This window comes from Camellia sinensis, chromosome 8 (assembly GCF_055761805.1).
Source record: "Camellia sinensis isolate YWXY chromosome 8, ASM5576180v1, whole genome shotgun sequence".
In the NCBI taxonomy this organism is placed as follows: Eukaryota; Viridiplantae; Streptophyta; class Magnoliopsida; order Ericales; family Theaceae; genus Camellia; species Camellia sinensis.
Window position 1 is genome coordinate 144,218,722 of NC_138968.1, and position 15,920 is coordinate 144,234,641.

Below are 15,920 nucleotides of genomic sequence, written 5' to 3' on the forward strand. Positions count from 1 at the left end.
AGCAATTATAGAAAACATACAAAGTCCATTGAGCTGTGCTAACATACATGAAACAGAAAACTTTTAAACTTATATAATGTCAAACATCCACAAGACTTGCATCATTTTACAAATAATGCCATAAGGGACTTAGCCCAGCGTATAGATAGCAAAACAGCCAACAAAACATCTTCAAGAGGTTCACAGAACTTGAATTCTCAAAAAGGAACCTCCCCGAGAGGCATAGTGGTTGGCTGACTCAAAATACTCAGGCAGCAGCTTAGGCCTAGTCACGCGCCTGCTCACCTACATACTTAATATAATAGAGTGAGCGGAATCCCAGTGAATAATAATAGAGTAAAGGGTTTAAATGAATGATGTCCATATCAGGTACAGAAATCAAAATCTACATTACAAACAGATTTGTATTCATGTTCTTGTTCAAACTACATACAGAAATCAAAGTTCATGGTACATCTATTAGCGTTAGCTTGCTTGTCAGTTCTATAAAGAACCCTCGGTACAGGAAACTTGTAATATGCTTGAGCCACGATATTGTTATCCCCGGGCAAGGGCCATGAGACCACGATATTATTACCCCTGGGCAAGGGCCTTGCTTATAAACTACGCTATTGTTACCCTGGGTGAGCGCCTTGTGCTAAGGATGCCACGAATACTTGTCAGAAATTAAACAATCATTAATTGGACAGAATATAACATTTCATAAAACAGAGCATTTCTTGTCATATCATATCATATAAGAAATTAATTAGACGTAAACGTATCTTTATAAAGTTATTACTCACTGACGGCTCTACTTGCAAAACAGACAAATCAGATAACTTGTGACGCGTAACCTACACAGACAGCAAAAATACATAATGAAACACACACTCGGTTGGTACTTAACTTCTTTTAGTTTCATTCTTAGTGTGTTTCTAAGTCTTAACCTCTTATTGAGTCTTAATCACAGCCTAGGAATGCCTAGGATGCAATGTGGATGCCAAAATGCACTTTAGAACCCTTAATAAAATATGCTGAAAACAGGGGTCCCGCTCGAGCGGACATGCAAGCATGAAAGGGGCCGCTCAAGCGCAACTTCCTTCGCTCGAGCGGTCTGCAAACTTTGAAAAAGTACTGGTTGTCTAATTTTCACGCTCGACGGTCGCTTAAGTGTGAGACTCAAGTCCTCGCTCGAGTGCAACTCTTGTCGTTCGAGCAGTCTACAAAAACGTGAAACTTCTAGGAGGTTACATTTCAAACTCGAGCGGACTTCTAATTGCTCGAGCGAATATGAAAACAAAGGTGGCCGCTCGAGCGTGGGATCTGTCGCTCAAGTGCAGGGTTTGCCGCTCGAGCGGAGAGGGCGAATTCTGGGATTTCCAGATTCATTTCCAGACTGCAAAACTCATATTCAAAGTCTCAAAATATAATTTTTGGCTCCCAAAACTTGAGAAAACACTAGTAAACTGATAAAACATGGTGAATTCAAAATCATGTCACAAAATTAGGTCTAAAAGCTTTGTCAATTATTCAAAATTCAAACTTGAAATTGTGAAAACATATCATTACATATCATACATGTAAAGGTGCAAGTTCAAAGCTTTCAAAACATGATCAAATGAGGTGTCTAACTCAAAAACACATTGAATCCTTTGACCAAGGCCAAAATAAGGACATGCAAGAGGAAATTCTTTGAAAACAACCTCAAATTATGATGAAATGAGCATGCATGCATGATATGGTTCAATTCTCTTCAATTATGACTTAAATCTTACATCAACCTACTTAATTCTTTAGAGTTCATGTCCTACACATTACAATTGTACAATCCAAGGGTTGAATTCTTATCTAGGCTTGTCAATGATGCTCTAAATGATCAATTGATGGAGATTCCAAGCCAAATTCTCAAGTTCTCTAGCAATCCTCTCAATTGAGCTCAAACTTCTCTTCTCTCTCTCTCTCTCTCTCTCTCTCTCTCTCTCTCTCTCTCTCTCTCTCTCTCACATTTTGGTGCTCAAGCAAGAGGAAATGGGAGTGCAAAAATGTGTAAGAGGTATTGAGGTGGCCTTATATAGGCTTGATTAAGAAATTCATTAATTAGGCTCAATTAAACATTAAATACTCTAATTTAATCGTTCCAAATCGAATTTCAATTAAACCTACCACAATATTCTAAAAATTCTAACTAACACATATACCAAGTCAATTTTCTGATCAGATGCCGATAAGGCCATCAATTCACAGAATAGAACAAAATCGGAGGCAGATATTCCTACGATAGACAGATAGAAACTCATATAGCACATAACACATGCAATTAATTTAGGATTTCTTCGTGATTACTTATTAGGCATAATTAATCATGGATTAACGTCAACCAGAGGTTGGGGTTATTACAATATCCATACACCATATACGCCCTCACACCTTAGCTTAGGAACCTTGGTTGAGCCTTGAACACCATAATTCAAGTTTGAGAGTGTGTTGAAACTTAGTTTGATTCATAAGCAAAAGCTCACTTCTTTGAGAGGTATAAGCTTGCCATCATCTCTTTTACTTCTTGTTCTATCTATTGCTATCCAGTTCTTGTAGTTTTGTGTTGTTTTGACTCTCTTCGAAGTGTTTGAATTTGGGTTTGGAGAGCTACCAAAAGGGTAGAAAGAGTTTACTCTCTTTCTTACACCTTTACCTACAGCTCAAACCCTTACTTTTACACTCTTTTTCTTTGCTTTCTAAATTGATTTCCAGAGTTAAAAAGAAGCTAAAAATCATGCTTTGAAGTCTCAAAAGTGAAAGGGTTAGCCACCCCTCCTTCTTGTTGTTTACTAGCCTTGTTTTTTCTCTTTGTTGATTAGCTTTTTAGGCTATTTTCATGAACTTTGAGCCACTATTTTTCATCTCTTAAGGGTTGTTTTGAGGTTGTTCTAAGTTGTTTAAATAGTTCATGCTTTGATTAGTTTGGTTGTTGTCTCATAAGTTTGCATACATAGCTTGTTGAATATTGTTATAAGCTTTTCTTGTCTAATTTCTACGTTTAAGAACCTTATTTTAATAATCAACTTGCCATTCATTTCTTTCATTTGAGATTTATTTCAATCGATTGACGGTTATTCAAAACATGAACTAGAGATCTATGCTTAATGGCTTAATCTCTACGGAGGTTCATTGTCAACGGCCTAGTCTTTTTTTTATGTTGAGAATCACCTCACGTTTGACATGTTTCTCACTTAGTGGACGTAATCTATTAGTGGACGTAACTATCATCTTGGACTTAATGGATTAAAGGATGGCAAAGACTAATGAATTTCACTTAAAATGAACCAACCCACATAAAAAAAAATGAGTTATATTGCTTGGGGTTCGGCCGGACGTTATGCTGAATCTATTGTGTCAAGGGTTGTCTTATAACAATTCATGATATTTTGATGAACCTTGAAACGTCTCTACCTCCCTCTTTGAGTTCACTCCATGATAGGAGGGATGGGTGGTTATAGTTCCTTTCATTTATTAACTTTTGTCCAAATTGTACCCGAAATCATCAAGCAATCAACTTGTTCATTGATGGTTTTGGAAACAATTCCAACCTTCTCTCGAGGCTTGCCCATGACAGAGAAGTGTGAGAGAGACAAACAGAGTCTAGAACAACTCTGTCTACACTATTTTCACATCAGAGCACAAAACAGAATTTTGCATGAAATTGAGGCACGGCCGGCCTTCTTTAGGCCCGGTCGGGCTTTATTGAGGGCTGGCCGGTCATCAATGCTTGGTCAGCAATATATTTTGTAGAAAACAGAGGGCAGTGGTTGAAGGTGAAACAAAGCAAACCTGGGCAGACAGAGCTGTTCTTGGACACTATTCATGCAACCCTTGTGCATCCTTACTTACCTCAATGTTGTAGATTAATGCTTCGATTATTAGCATTATGATTAATTAATTTATTATTCTTGTTATAATTAGTCTTGTTAATTATTAGTGTTGTAATTATCATTATTGTTTATTTGTAATTGTTATAGCTAGTTAGCTTAAATAGTTAGTTTACTTATCATGATTATTCTTATTGTAATAGAGTAGTTAGCTAGTTAATTCTTTAATTTATTCATTTGATTTTGTAATAATTAGTTTAACTTGGACTTTCGGACTTTGATTAATACCCTCTTGCACGAGGGAAATTATGTAATAAGTTGTATGTCTTTCGACCCCACGTCTTTCTCCCTTTTACTTACTCACTTACGATGGTTAGCATAGGACATCCTTTTTCAAATTAGCATTCTTATGCTTTGCATCCATTGTCTTGCATGCATCCAAGGTTCAGCTCATCATACTAACCCAATATCAATGTTCAAATTCATTACTTGAATATGTGCTTTATCGCGTGTCTTGAATGAAATCATATGCCATACTCATAGCCAAGCCTATAAAATTACATAATGCATGAGTTGCATTTAGTCATATTGCATTAATTAGGAACATGCATGTTTTTCTAATAATTTCCTTTGTTTTGGCTCGGAGTACTAGGTGAGTAATTTTATGTTTTAGCATGTTGCATCGAATGTTTGTGTTACTATGTCAAAGCATACTTCCATGAGGCTAATTGCTTAAATGATATAACTCTTTGAATGCCTATGGATGAAAGCTAGTTGCTTGGATTTGGATAGTTTGATTAAAGTCCATTTTAAGCCCACTTCTTCAAGTGGCAAATTCACAAAACGATTTCAAATAAAACACGAAATCAAATATTCCAAATCTTGCAAATTAGTCTATATTTGTGTGTGCGTCACATAGTAAAAAATAGCTAATAATCGGAACAAGAGCATATAATGTAAATAAAAATCACATCATGATTAGTAGAGGCCGATCTTTGATCGGGCAAGTGGGGTGCTCAATTCATGACCTTCCCCTTTCGTACCTAAGTTCCCGAGCCGAGACACTTTGGTGATGACGGACTAATGGCCTTTGGCACGAGTCTTGGGTTTCCTAAATTTTTCAAAAATATTTAGGTGGCAACTCTGAAATTTGGCAAAGCAGCCCATTTTTTACATTTGATTTAAACATCGATTTTTCAAAAAAAATTGCTGGATTTGGACTCTTTTTGTGTTTTCACTATTTCACATTGCACTTGTAAAATCAGATTCAAAACCACGGGAGTCCGAACTATATGGCTATTCGTCTTTCGAAAGGAGCACGAAAAGTCAAGCTACAGTAATACTTGAAGGATACTATAATGCAAACTGGCTATCGAATACTAGAAACTCAAAATCCACTAGTGTGTATGTCTTTACTCTTAGTGATGTGACTGTATCTTGGAAATCTTCCAAACAAACTTGTATTGCTATGTTTACTATGGAATCAGAATTTATTACTTTAGATAAAGCTGGGGAAGAAGCAGAATGGCTTCACCACTTCCTTGAAGATATTCTAATGTGGCCAAAATCGACGCCTGCTATATGCATTCTTTGTGATAGTCAATCAGCAATAGGTAGAGCACAAAGTCATATGTATAACGGTAAGTCACGACACATTCATCGTTGATGTAACACTGTGAGACAACTATTCTCTAATGGAATTATTCCCATTGAATATGTGAAGTCTAAAGACAAGATAACGGATCCACTAAACAAAGGATTAGCAAGAGAGTTAGTTGAGAATTCATCGAGGGGAATAGGACTTAAGCCTATTAAATAAGAGTTACCACAATGGCAACCTAACCTAGTTGACTGAAGATCCAAAGATCTAGGTTCAAAGGGACAACCGAGTTGTGTATGACTCATAAAGATCACTAGGGAGTCAAACTCCTCCCCATTTCTTTGATGAAATAGTGATGTCTGCAGCGTTTTAGGTTAAGTAATACTTTTAATGATTCTTTTATCTAGGAATACCTAGTGGAGTATGGCAGGATACTCTTCATAAGAATCACCTATATGAGTGTGAACTGGGCCGGTTCTATGAGATTTGTGAAGCACTACAATTCTCTAGGGCACTCATGAAAGACCAGGTTGTTCAGGGCCAAAATAAATACAATAATGATAACTAAACTATGTCTAGTAATATACTGTGTGAGTTCTATTGTCTTGGTTTACACAAATGGCTGAACAGTTTAAGACATCATGTTCACTGGTTAGCTAGTAAAAGGTTGTTTGGGATGTTCTAAATAAGTACACTTTTTGACTTTTTATGAAATATGGATTAGGTTTGAAGTGACGTGGTAGAGAGGTGATGTGACTTAAATAGGATAGTGACTTTTTGAACTTTTGGCTTTTTTTAAAAATGCCAAACCTAGCCTAAATCTGATAATGTCTTACAAGGGAATGTTCAAAGCCAAAAACTACCTGTCCTTTGCATAATATTTCCAATTTCTACACTCTCTATAATAAGATCATATTGTTGCATTTTCTCTCCGTCAAATTTCATTCATGTGGGGGATTGTTGGAATTATGGTTTTTATAGGCTTATTTTGGATCAACTTTGAGCCCAAATTTAAGTGGGGCCCACACAATTTTTGGGGTAGGTCCAAAGAGGTGACGTGTTCCTTGCCTCATGCCAAGTCACACAGTGAAGACTGTTCGTCAAAACTATTTATGAGTGAATAGGAAGGTGGCATCGTTTTCAGGTTCGTGGAATGAACAATTAAAGAAGTAAAATGTGGGTTTCCTTAAAATGGATTGTCCCACATTGAAACTTGAAGAGAGCTTGTATGTGTTTATAAGCTCTAGGTGGGAATACTTGGGTTGGGCCCCAAAGGACACCCCAAGTTTGTAGAATGGAGGAGTTTTGAACAAAGTGAGCCTTGGCTCAAACTACCACATACGCGCTCACGTCGTTGCCACTGGCCGAGACGAGTGTAGGTTGTAGGTTGGGTCCTTACATTAATTTTTTGGACAAAGTTAATTTTATTTTTTTTCCAAAAATTCTTGCGGGAAAATTATTTTTTCTAAACGAAATTAATTCAAATTTGTGCCAAATTTGAATTCAAAATTTTTGTCCAGACAAGCCTCCTCCGATCCAATTTCCGACTGTTTAAACTGCTCTAAACTGCCCAGCAGTTCGGACAGATTCAAACCTGGTTCAACAAGTTCAATTCAAATTCATACCTGTTCAGTTTGAATTTTGCACCTATTCACTTCATTTTGTACCTATTCGGACAGATCTGAAGGTCACCAATCTGTCTATAAATACTACAATATTCCAGCAGTTTGTGCACTCAAAAAATTCACTTGTTGCTTTGAATTTTTTGCTCTCTTACATTATTATTCTTCATATTAATTTTTAGGAATAATTCTGAGAGTATAAAACACAGGTTTTGGTTCGCCGTACAGATTGTTTTGGAGTGCTATTACAATCTATGAAACAATCATTGTATCTTGGGAGATAGACGCCATTTATCCGTAAGCATCGAAGCGGGACAAATCTGTCTTAAGGACAGAGTGTCACACACTCGACTTGATCTCTTTTGTACTTATTCATTTCGGCAAATAAATTATGTTAGTAATTTATTTGTATTTGTTTGATTTGGTTTCAAGCTATTTATTTTACACAGAAGATTGTTCCAATATGTCACACATGCCGATTCATTAAATAATGTGAAAATATAAACGAGAATGTGCTACGTGAATATTGACGAACAACCCACTACGAACACGAATGTGACAACATAAAATGGTGACATAAAACCACAACCACAACCCCAAATCGTGTTAGTTGCATTATTTGACTCACTATGACAATGAACAAACAGTCTTCCAAAAATTCACATTCAACTTCAGAAATCTTAAAGTACATAAAACAAGGACGTGACACTAGCCATGTTCGACAACTTACTTTTGTTACTGAATGCAAACAATCAAACGACATCATAGCACAACGCGGACCCCCAAAAAACATACAATCAAAGACCATCGTTTGCGTGGGTAAGAAATAATGACGTCATACCTACGATGTTACAGAGCTCCATTCAAACGTAAACATCACAAAATAAACCCCATGTTCGAGACCACATCAACAAATCACACACAAGACAAGAAATCGACAACCCACGGAACCACCATCCAAAATCACCAACAAATAACTCACAGCACACACCAAATCGACAACCCACACATAAATACTGACAAATTCAAATCCAAAACTATCAAAACCTGGAATAGTCATAAAACACACAAAATATACATCTTACGTTATAACTTTTGACCAATAGAACTCGTAAATGTCAATAATCTCATATTCGCATAAACCCTAGCTATGGGTTGCTAACCAAAATCAAATTAATCAACATTGCAAAACAGGGAAAAAGTCACACTGACGTTTCAGGGCCATCAGTCGACGTTGTTTCACCAGAGACACAATGCAGAGCCCACCGTTCCATCTCACATCGCCGCCGAATCGAACTGCCATTTTTCACGCGATGGTAGCCTTCCCAATTTTGGGTAATGAAGCTTCCTTTTTCATTAGCCTAATGAGACAAAACATATCTCATATATTTTGTTTCCTAAAAAATAGCTTATTCAAAATTGTAATCACCAAACATAACGTAAATTTTGAAATTCAAATTCACATCCATATAGATAGGATCATAATTTATGGTAACATTCAATTTCTTATATATGCTCTTGTCACTATTTATTATGTTAACAAATAATATTGAGGATAAATGTGTCAACAAGCTTTCCACAAAACTTATGAGAACATAAATTTTTTTTGTAAGATCACATGTAGCATAAGTCTCTCAAATAGAATTCATAAATAATTTTTTCAAGAAGAAAATAACGAATATATATTGTATCATTCATTAAAATAGTATGATTTTCTGACAGCGTAATCTATAATTTTGTCCCAAGATTTGCTGAAAATGAACAAAACAAGGTCATTTTCAGTTACAACCAAGGCAAATACAATAAACTGATGGCTCATACACATGGTCATCAAAATCTCCATTAGAATCATAGGATTTTAAAATTGTACGATTTTAATTAGACTAAATGATCTTGGCGGTACTAAAATATTAAATTTAATAAGATTTTAAAATTATTACGATTTTAGTTATAAAATTATATAGAATCGCACTACGATTCTGATCTTACTAAAAAAAATCTTATTATTTATTTATTTATTATATATGTGTATATATATATATGTGTGTATCTACACAAGAAATTTAACTATAAATTCTTTCTACAAATATCTCTTTTGATTTACCAAAAAAACTCTCTTTATGATAATATAAAAGATACATTATATCAAATTAATTATTTTTTTAATAATTTTATAATTATTTAACATCTATTATCATTATAAATAATTTATCATTTTTTTATATTAAAAATAATTCTTTATGATTTTTAATTTGATTTTATAATCTGATTCACAAATCTTTTTTAACGATTTTAACAAAATTGCCCGTAGATATGTCTAGTGCTCAAAGTTCTTTTTCTTTTTCTTTTGGGGGATGCACTAATAAATCCCAAATTAATAACTTATACACTGTTTAGTCCTAAAAATTTTCTTATAGACTGAAAGGTCTCATTACAATGTTTCAAACATCATATTAATGTTTCGAACATTAGATTTCGAACATCATATTAATGTTTCGAACATTAGATTTCGAACATCAGATTAATGTTTCAAGCATTAGATTGATGTCCAAATGGAACTAAACGGAGCATAAAAAAACTTTTAAAACTAAATGGTTTAACTTTTCAGAAACTATGGCTTATGGGTAAATTTTCCTTTTTTTTTTCTTTGAAAAAGTGCTCAAAGTTAAACAAGTACGAATTGTTGCAAAAAGACAAAAACAGTGTTATGAATCGGTCTCACCACAGCATTATTGCCTTGTAAATCAATTGAAACGATCACACTACTTAAATGAAATAATATTTGTAAAAAAAAATTAAAAAAATTTAAATTACACTTACACCTGTGAGCTTTGGATTTAACCCATATCATATCACTCACTGATATTTAGGGAATTATATTAATTCTCTTGTCATTATAATTATTTAGACAGAATAAAAATATTAAACTTATGGACTCTCTTTTTTTTTTACTTTGTTTTATTTCTATTTTTTTCTTTTTTATTTCTTTTTTTTCAATGTAATTTCTTTTATTTTTTTATTAGAAGTTGTTGTCTTTTATATAAGTAGATAATTTGCAAAAATTACACCATAAATCACAAGAATAAAAATATAATTTTCAAAATATTAAAAAATAAAATATAATTAGACCAAAGGTATTAGTAACCTACCCATGAGATAAGTTTGGGTTGTTTAGGATGTCCTAAATAAGTGTACTTTTTGTCTTTTTAGACTAAAAAATTGAAGAAAAAAATATGAATATTTAGGTTAACTTTTTAACTTTTTATGAAAAATGTGTATTAAAAAATTGTATAAATTAATGTGTAGGAAAAAAATTAAAATTGGGAGCTGTGCAGCCGTAATTTTTGACTTTTGGTAAATATTGATAACTTTTTTACTTTTTGAGTAATTTTTTAACTTTTTAATTTTTTTTCAACTTGCCAAACTTGACCTAAATGCTTCGGAAAGTCATGTTTGGAAGAGGCAGCAGGGGAGACAAAGATGGGCCAGAACATAGGGACACATTTTAAAAATATAGAATAAATGGTAAATTACATTTATACCTCTTGAAATTTGGCTTTAATACATATCATTTACTGATGTTTGAGAAATTATATTAATCTCCTGTCATTGTGATGAAAATATTAAACTCACACACTCTCTCTTTTTACTTTGTTTTACTTTCTCTATTTTTTCTTTTCCTTTGCGATTTACTCTTTTTTTTTAATATAATTTTTCTAATTTTTTTATTAAGAATTGTTACTTTTTATATCAATAGAAAATTTGTAAAATGAGACTACTAACACAATAGTGAGAATGTAATTTTTAAAACATTAGGGGTTGGGATTTAATTGGATCAAATTTCAACAGTGATAGTGTAATTTACCCTTATCTCATTAATATATACAAAACATAATTCATATACATATAAAGTATATATCTAAAATAATGTAACTGTGATATGTTTGTAATTATGAGATATAATAATAAATATTTTAGTTAGATATGAAAGAATCATAATGTAAATTTTGTACGAATTTTTTATCCCATTTTGTACGAATTTTTTTTAAATTTTTAAATATTTTTATTATATAATATTACCGTTCTTGAAAGCAGGATACAGAAAAAAATGGAAGAAAAAAATAGGCATCAGGCATGATGATTATAGGGGCAGAGAAGTGTGTATAAAGTCTTGGTTTGACATCTGGGGTGCGATCAATTGGGGAAAAAATAATTATAAAAAGATGAAATAAATTTTTTAATCTTAAATTAAAAGTTATCACATTTAAATTAAAATTATTTTTTTTTTTTATAAAAGTTTAAAAATTTCATTTCAAATGAGACTTTTTAATCTTAAATTAAAATAGTCAAAAAAATTAAAAAAATTAAAAAATTAACCCAAATCTCAAACAAAACTTCTATGAAACAATCAAATGAGTGTGTGACATTATTAGTTAGGTATATAGCCAACATAATTTCCTTTTTCTCTTTTTTATTTTTGTTACATCGGAAACTAAAACAAATAACAAAAGACTAAGGTCTCGTTTGGGAACAGATTAATTTAGTAATTTTTTGGTTATTTGATTAAAATATAAGATAAAAAAACTAGTATGTTTGGGATGACTTTTTGACTTTTTACGAAAAGATGTGCAAAAAATAGAGAGAAAAGAGAATTTTTGACTTTTTTGTATGGGTTGTTGACTTTTTGGCTAATTTAGGCCTCGTTTGGGAACCCTCCATTTTACCCAAAAAGTCAAAAAGTAACTAAATTAGCCAAAAAGTCAACAACCCATACCAAAAAGTCAAAGATTCTCTTTTCTCTCTACTTTTTGCACATCTTTTCGTAAAAAGTCAAAAAGTCATCCCAAACATACTAGTTTTTTTTAGTTCATATTTTAGCTAAATAGCCAAAAAGTTACTAAATTAGCCTGTTCCCAAACGAGGCCTTAGTAACTTTTTGACTTTTGGCTAAAAATGTGAGTTCCCAAACGAGGCCTAAGTCCATTTCCTAAACAAACTTATCATGTCTGCGATAAGAAGACTTCTAATTTCTGCCGATGGGTCATTCACCACCAACATATCTTCGGGTTGTTAAGCTCCAAACATTGCCAAGGCGTCGGCACGGAGATTTCCTTCCTTCCAAACATGTTGGACAGTCCATTGACATCCTCTAAGTAGGATCTTGGAGTCCTCCACCAGATTCTCAAAGGGGCAATTATCTCCTATTTCTTCGTCTATCAGTTTCACTACCTACATCACATTTGTTTCAATGATTACATTGTTCATGCCTTTTTGGAGTATGGTTGTGAGTCCCTTCTATAGAGTCCATAATTCAACTTCAAGGCTTGTTCCTGGTTGCAATCGCCCATAGTAACCACACACCCAAGCACCTCTCTCGTCCCGAATTAGCCCACCAAAGCATCCATCTCCTCCAATTTTCCTGCTGCCATTGGTATTAAGTTTCAGGCTTCTTGCAGGTGGTAAGCACCAGTTAATTAGTCTAAAAGAAGGTTTGGGTTGTGGTACAAGCTGGAGGAAAGTTTGATGGATTTCTGTAGCGTAATCAAAAATGAATTTTGCACTCTCTTGATTACTAACAGTTTTTCCTTCAAAGACAAATCTGTTTCTGTTTTTTCATATTTTTCACGAAGCCTCAACAAAAATAGTATACCAAGAGAGATGATCATTAAAATGATTTTTACTTTTAGCATTCCTCTTGAGCCAATCCATAGCCAACATAAAATTTTAAAATAGCATTTCTCCATTTAAAATGCATGCATGGAATGGTTCACAAAATTTATTGAGAACATAAATGATTTACAATTATTTTTTTTAGGGGGAAAAACCACACTTGCACAAGATACATGGGAAATTACTAAACAGACGTAACTTGAGAAAATTATTATATATTTATAAGAAGAAATTATAATTATAATTATTAATATTTATAAACTTTATCATTTAATTGTAATTGCCTTTTAAATTTTATATTGATATGAAATTTCTCCAAAAAAATAACATAAGCCTTTCTTGATGGACATTATCCGATGAGCCACAAAAGTAATTATGTCAAAAAAAAAAAAAAAAAAAAAAAAAAAAAAAAAAAAAACTCTCAACTAGATACAAAAAGAGAAAACTATCCTCATGAAAAATTGAAAATAATAATAAAATAATATCAATTTCAGAAGGAAGGGGTTCACCCCCACCATCCTTTTCCTCTTTCACCCCAATCCACCACCACCACAACCACCACTAATTCCCACCCCCAACGGCTACCACCCCATAATCTAGCCGGCCACCTGCCCTTTTTTCTCTCATCTACCAAGCTCATTGGATTCTGTGAATATTAGTGGAAAAAGAAAAAAGGCAATGGGATGGTTGATTAATTATAACTTATTTTAATTGAAGAGTTTATGTTAAATTATTTAGTGTAATTTTATTTATAATTTATTAAGTAAAAATAACTTAAATAAATTAGAAAAAATTGATTAGTTGAAAACTAGAGTAGGAATACTTTTAGTTTTTACTTTTTAATTATCAGTTTTCACCTCAAAAAACTCTCCACCAAACAGGCCAATATGCAAAACAGAAAGGAAGATAGGATCATGGGTGAGTATCATGACACCTTTTTACGTAGTGAATGGTGATAATGTGTTATCCATGCCATAAAATTTCAATTAAGTAAATTTCACTATTGAATGTTTAAGTGTCCACTTAACCATGAATAGAATAATTTAAGTCGAATGAGGGCTGTACAAATTTAAAAACTGAGTCTAGCACATATTTAGCAATTAAATTTCATAAATACATAATCTCCAGGAATTTGTGGATGAAGCCTCGTTAAACACCATATCAACAGAAAACCTCCACACACACACACAAAATGAATAAATAAATAAATAAATAAATAAAAGAGCAAAATATATATATATATATATATATTTTGAAGAAATTTTTTTTTTTTTTTTTTTTTTTTGGGACTCAGTAATGATTAAATGGCAATAAGAAAATTGTGACACGAATATTATGTTTTTAAAAATCTTAAAATTGAAAGATTTTTGTGTGTGTTCCTAATAATTGTTTCAAAAGTAAATTAAAGTTGATGAATTTAATGAAGTTCCATTCCATGACTAATTAAGTAACAATTCACTTAGGTCATGTTTGTTTGGGTAGACATGAGCTTAGAATTGGACTAATAGTCCAAAAAAACTATTAATCCGATATTTGGTTAAACAATTGAAGTAGGGATTAATTATTTTAAACTTGACTATTAGTTAAGATAAGATACATAATCCAACGGATTCGTAGTGCTAGGACTATTAGTCATGGGAATGCTAATCCAGTCCGCCCAAACAAACATAGCCTTAATGCATACTCATGAAAGAAAAATGTTTGAGGGCCACAAAAACAGTGGCTCAAATGGCTCAAAACTGTCAAAACGACAAAACGTCGTTTTGACAGTTTTGAGCCATTTGAGCCACTGTTTTTGTGGCCCTCTACCATTGCTCCTCATGAAATAAGCTAGGTGCAACGTAGTAGCATTCGCAAGAACCTGCTATATTCTGTGGACAATCTTTATTGTAATTTTGTTAAATTTGAGAAATGGGTTTAAAGAAAAAAAAAATTAGACACAAATGTATCTCATTCAGCTTTAGTATTCTATTCAAGACGGTTGAAATGTCCCACACAAAATCAGCACAAAAAAGTCTAAATCACCAAATCTCATTCAACATTAAAAATAATCAATAAATGAGGTCACTAGATTTAGTGAATCCCTTTAATTAGTTATATTAATTAACAATCTGAATGATTAAATAAAGGAGAAGAAAAAAAAATTAATAATAGAACGACAAATATGAACACAACATGTGTTATATCAAATATATACGAATATTTTTTTTTATAAATATATATATATATATATATAAAGATTTGGCAAAGTTGTCAGAACAAATTACTACTCAAAGGTGGCAAAATTTGTAGTGAGTACCCCCCTTGAGTATGCATAATGTGCATTAATTAATTTTTCTATGATGGGGTCACTAGATTTAGTGAATCACAATAATTAGACATATTAATTAATACCAAGATATGGTTAAATAGTAAGAGAAAAGATACTGTAAACAATATCATGTATCATGTGAGATATACAAAGATTTAAGGCTCCGCTTGGCAAGGAAGTTCGAGGCTATTTTAGCCATAAAAGACAAAATAGGTTATTTTAGCCACAATAAACAAAATATCACATCTAATCCATAATCATTACACTCTTCTCTCACAAAAAAAGCCAAAAAGTCCTTCTCAAACCAAGCTTTTTAGCCCAGGTTAAAATAGCCAAAAAAACCAAAAAGTCAACCCACTTCCCAAACGGAGGCTAACAGTAAAAAGTCCCTATAGTTTGGCATTTGTATTTTTTTTATTCTTAATTTTTCAATTGTGATATATTTGATCTCAAATTTTAAATCTTGTTCTAAATATGAACAATTAAAGATATCATTGCTCAATTTCAAGAGCAAAGTCTTCAATTTGATAAAATATAAATTAATTTGACAAAATTAAATGTTAAAAAAATATTTTTGAGTTTTTAAAAATATTTCTACCAACCAAAGATAAAATTATGTAAAATTAATAAATCTTTTAGACATATATTTATTTATTTATTTTACTAAATTAATTTTTATTATGTGTTTGGATGATGATTATGTAATAAGTGGTTATTAGACTTTTAATGTGTAAACGATATATTTAATATATAAAATATTTTTAATTTTTAATTTTTTTATTTAATGGATTGGTTTAATAATGATATCAAAATTTTTGCCATATTTAACTTTTAAAAAAATTGAAACTAATTTAATGAAAATAAAAACAATC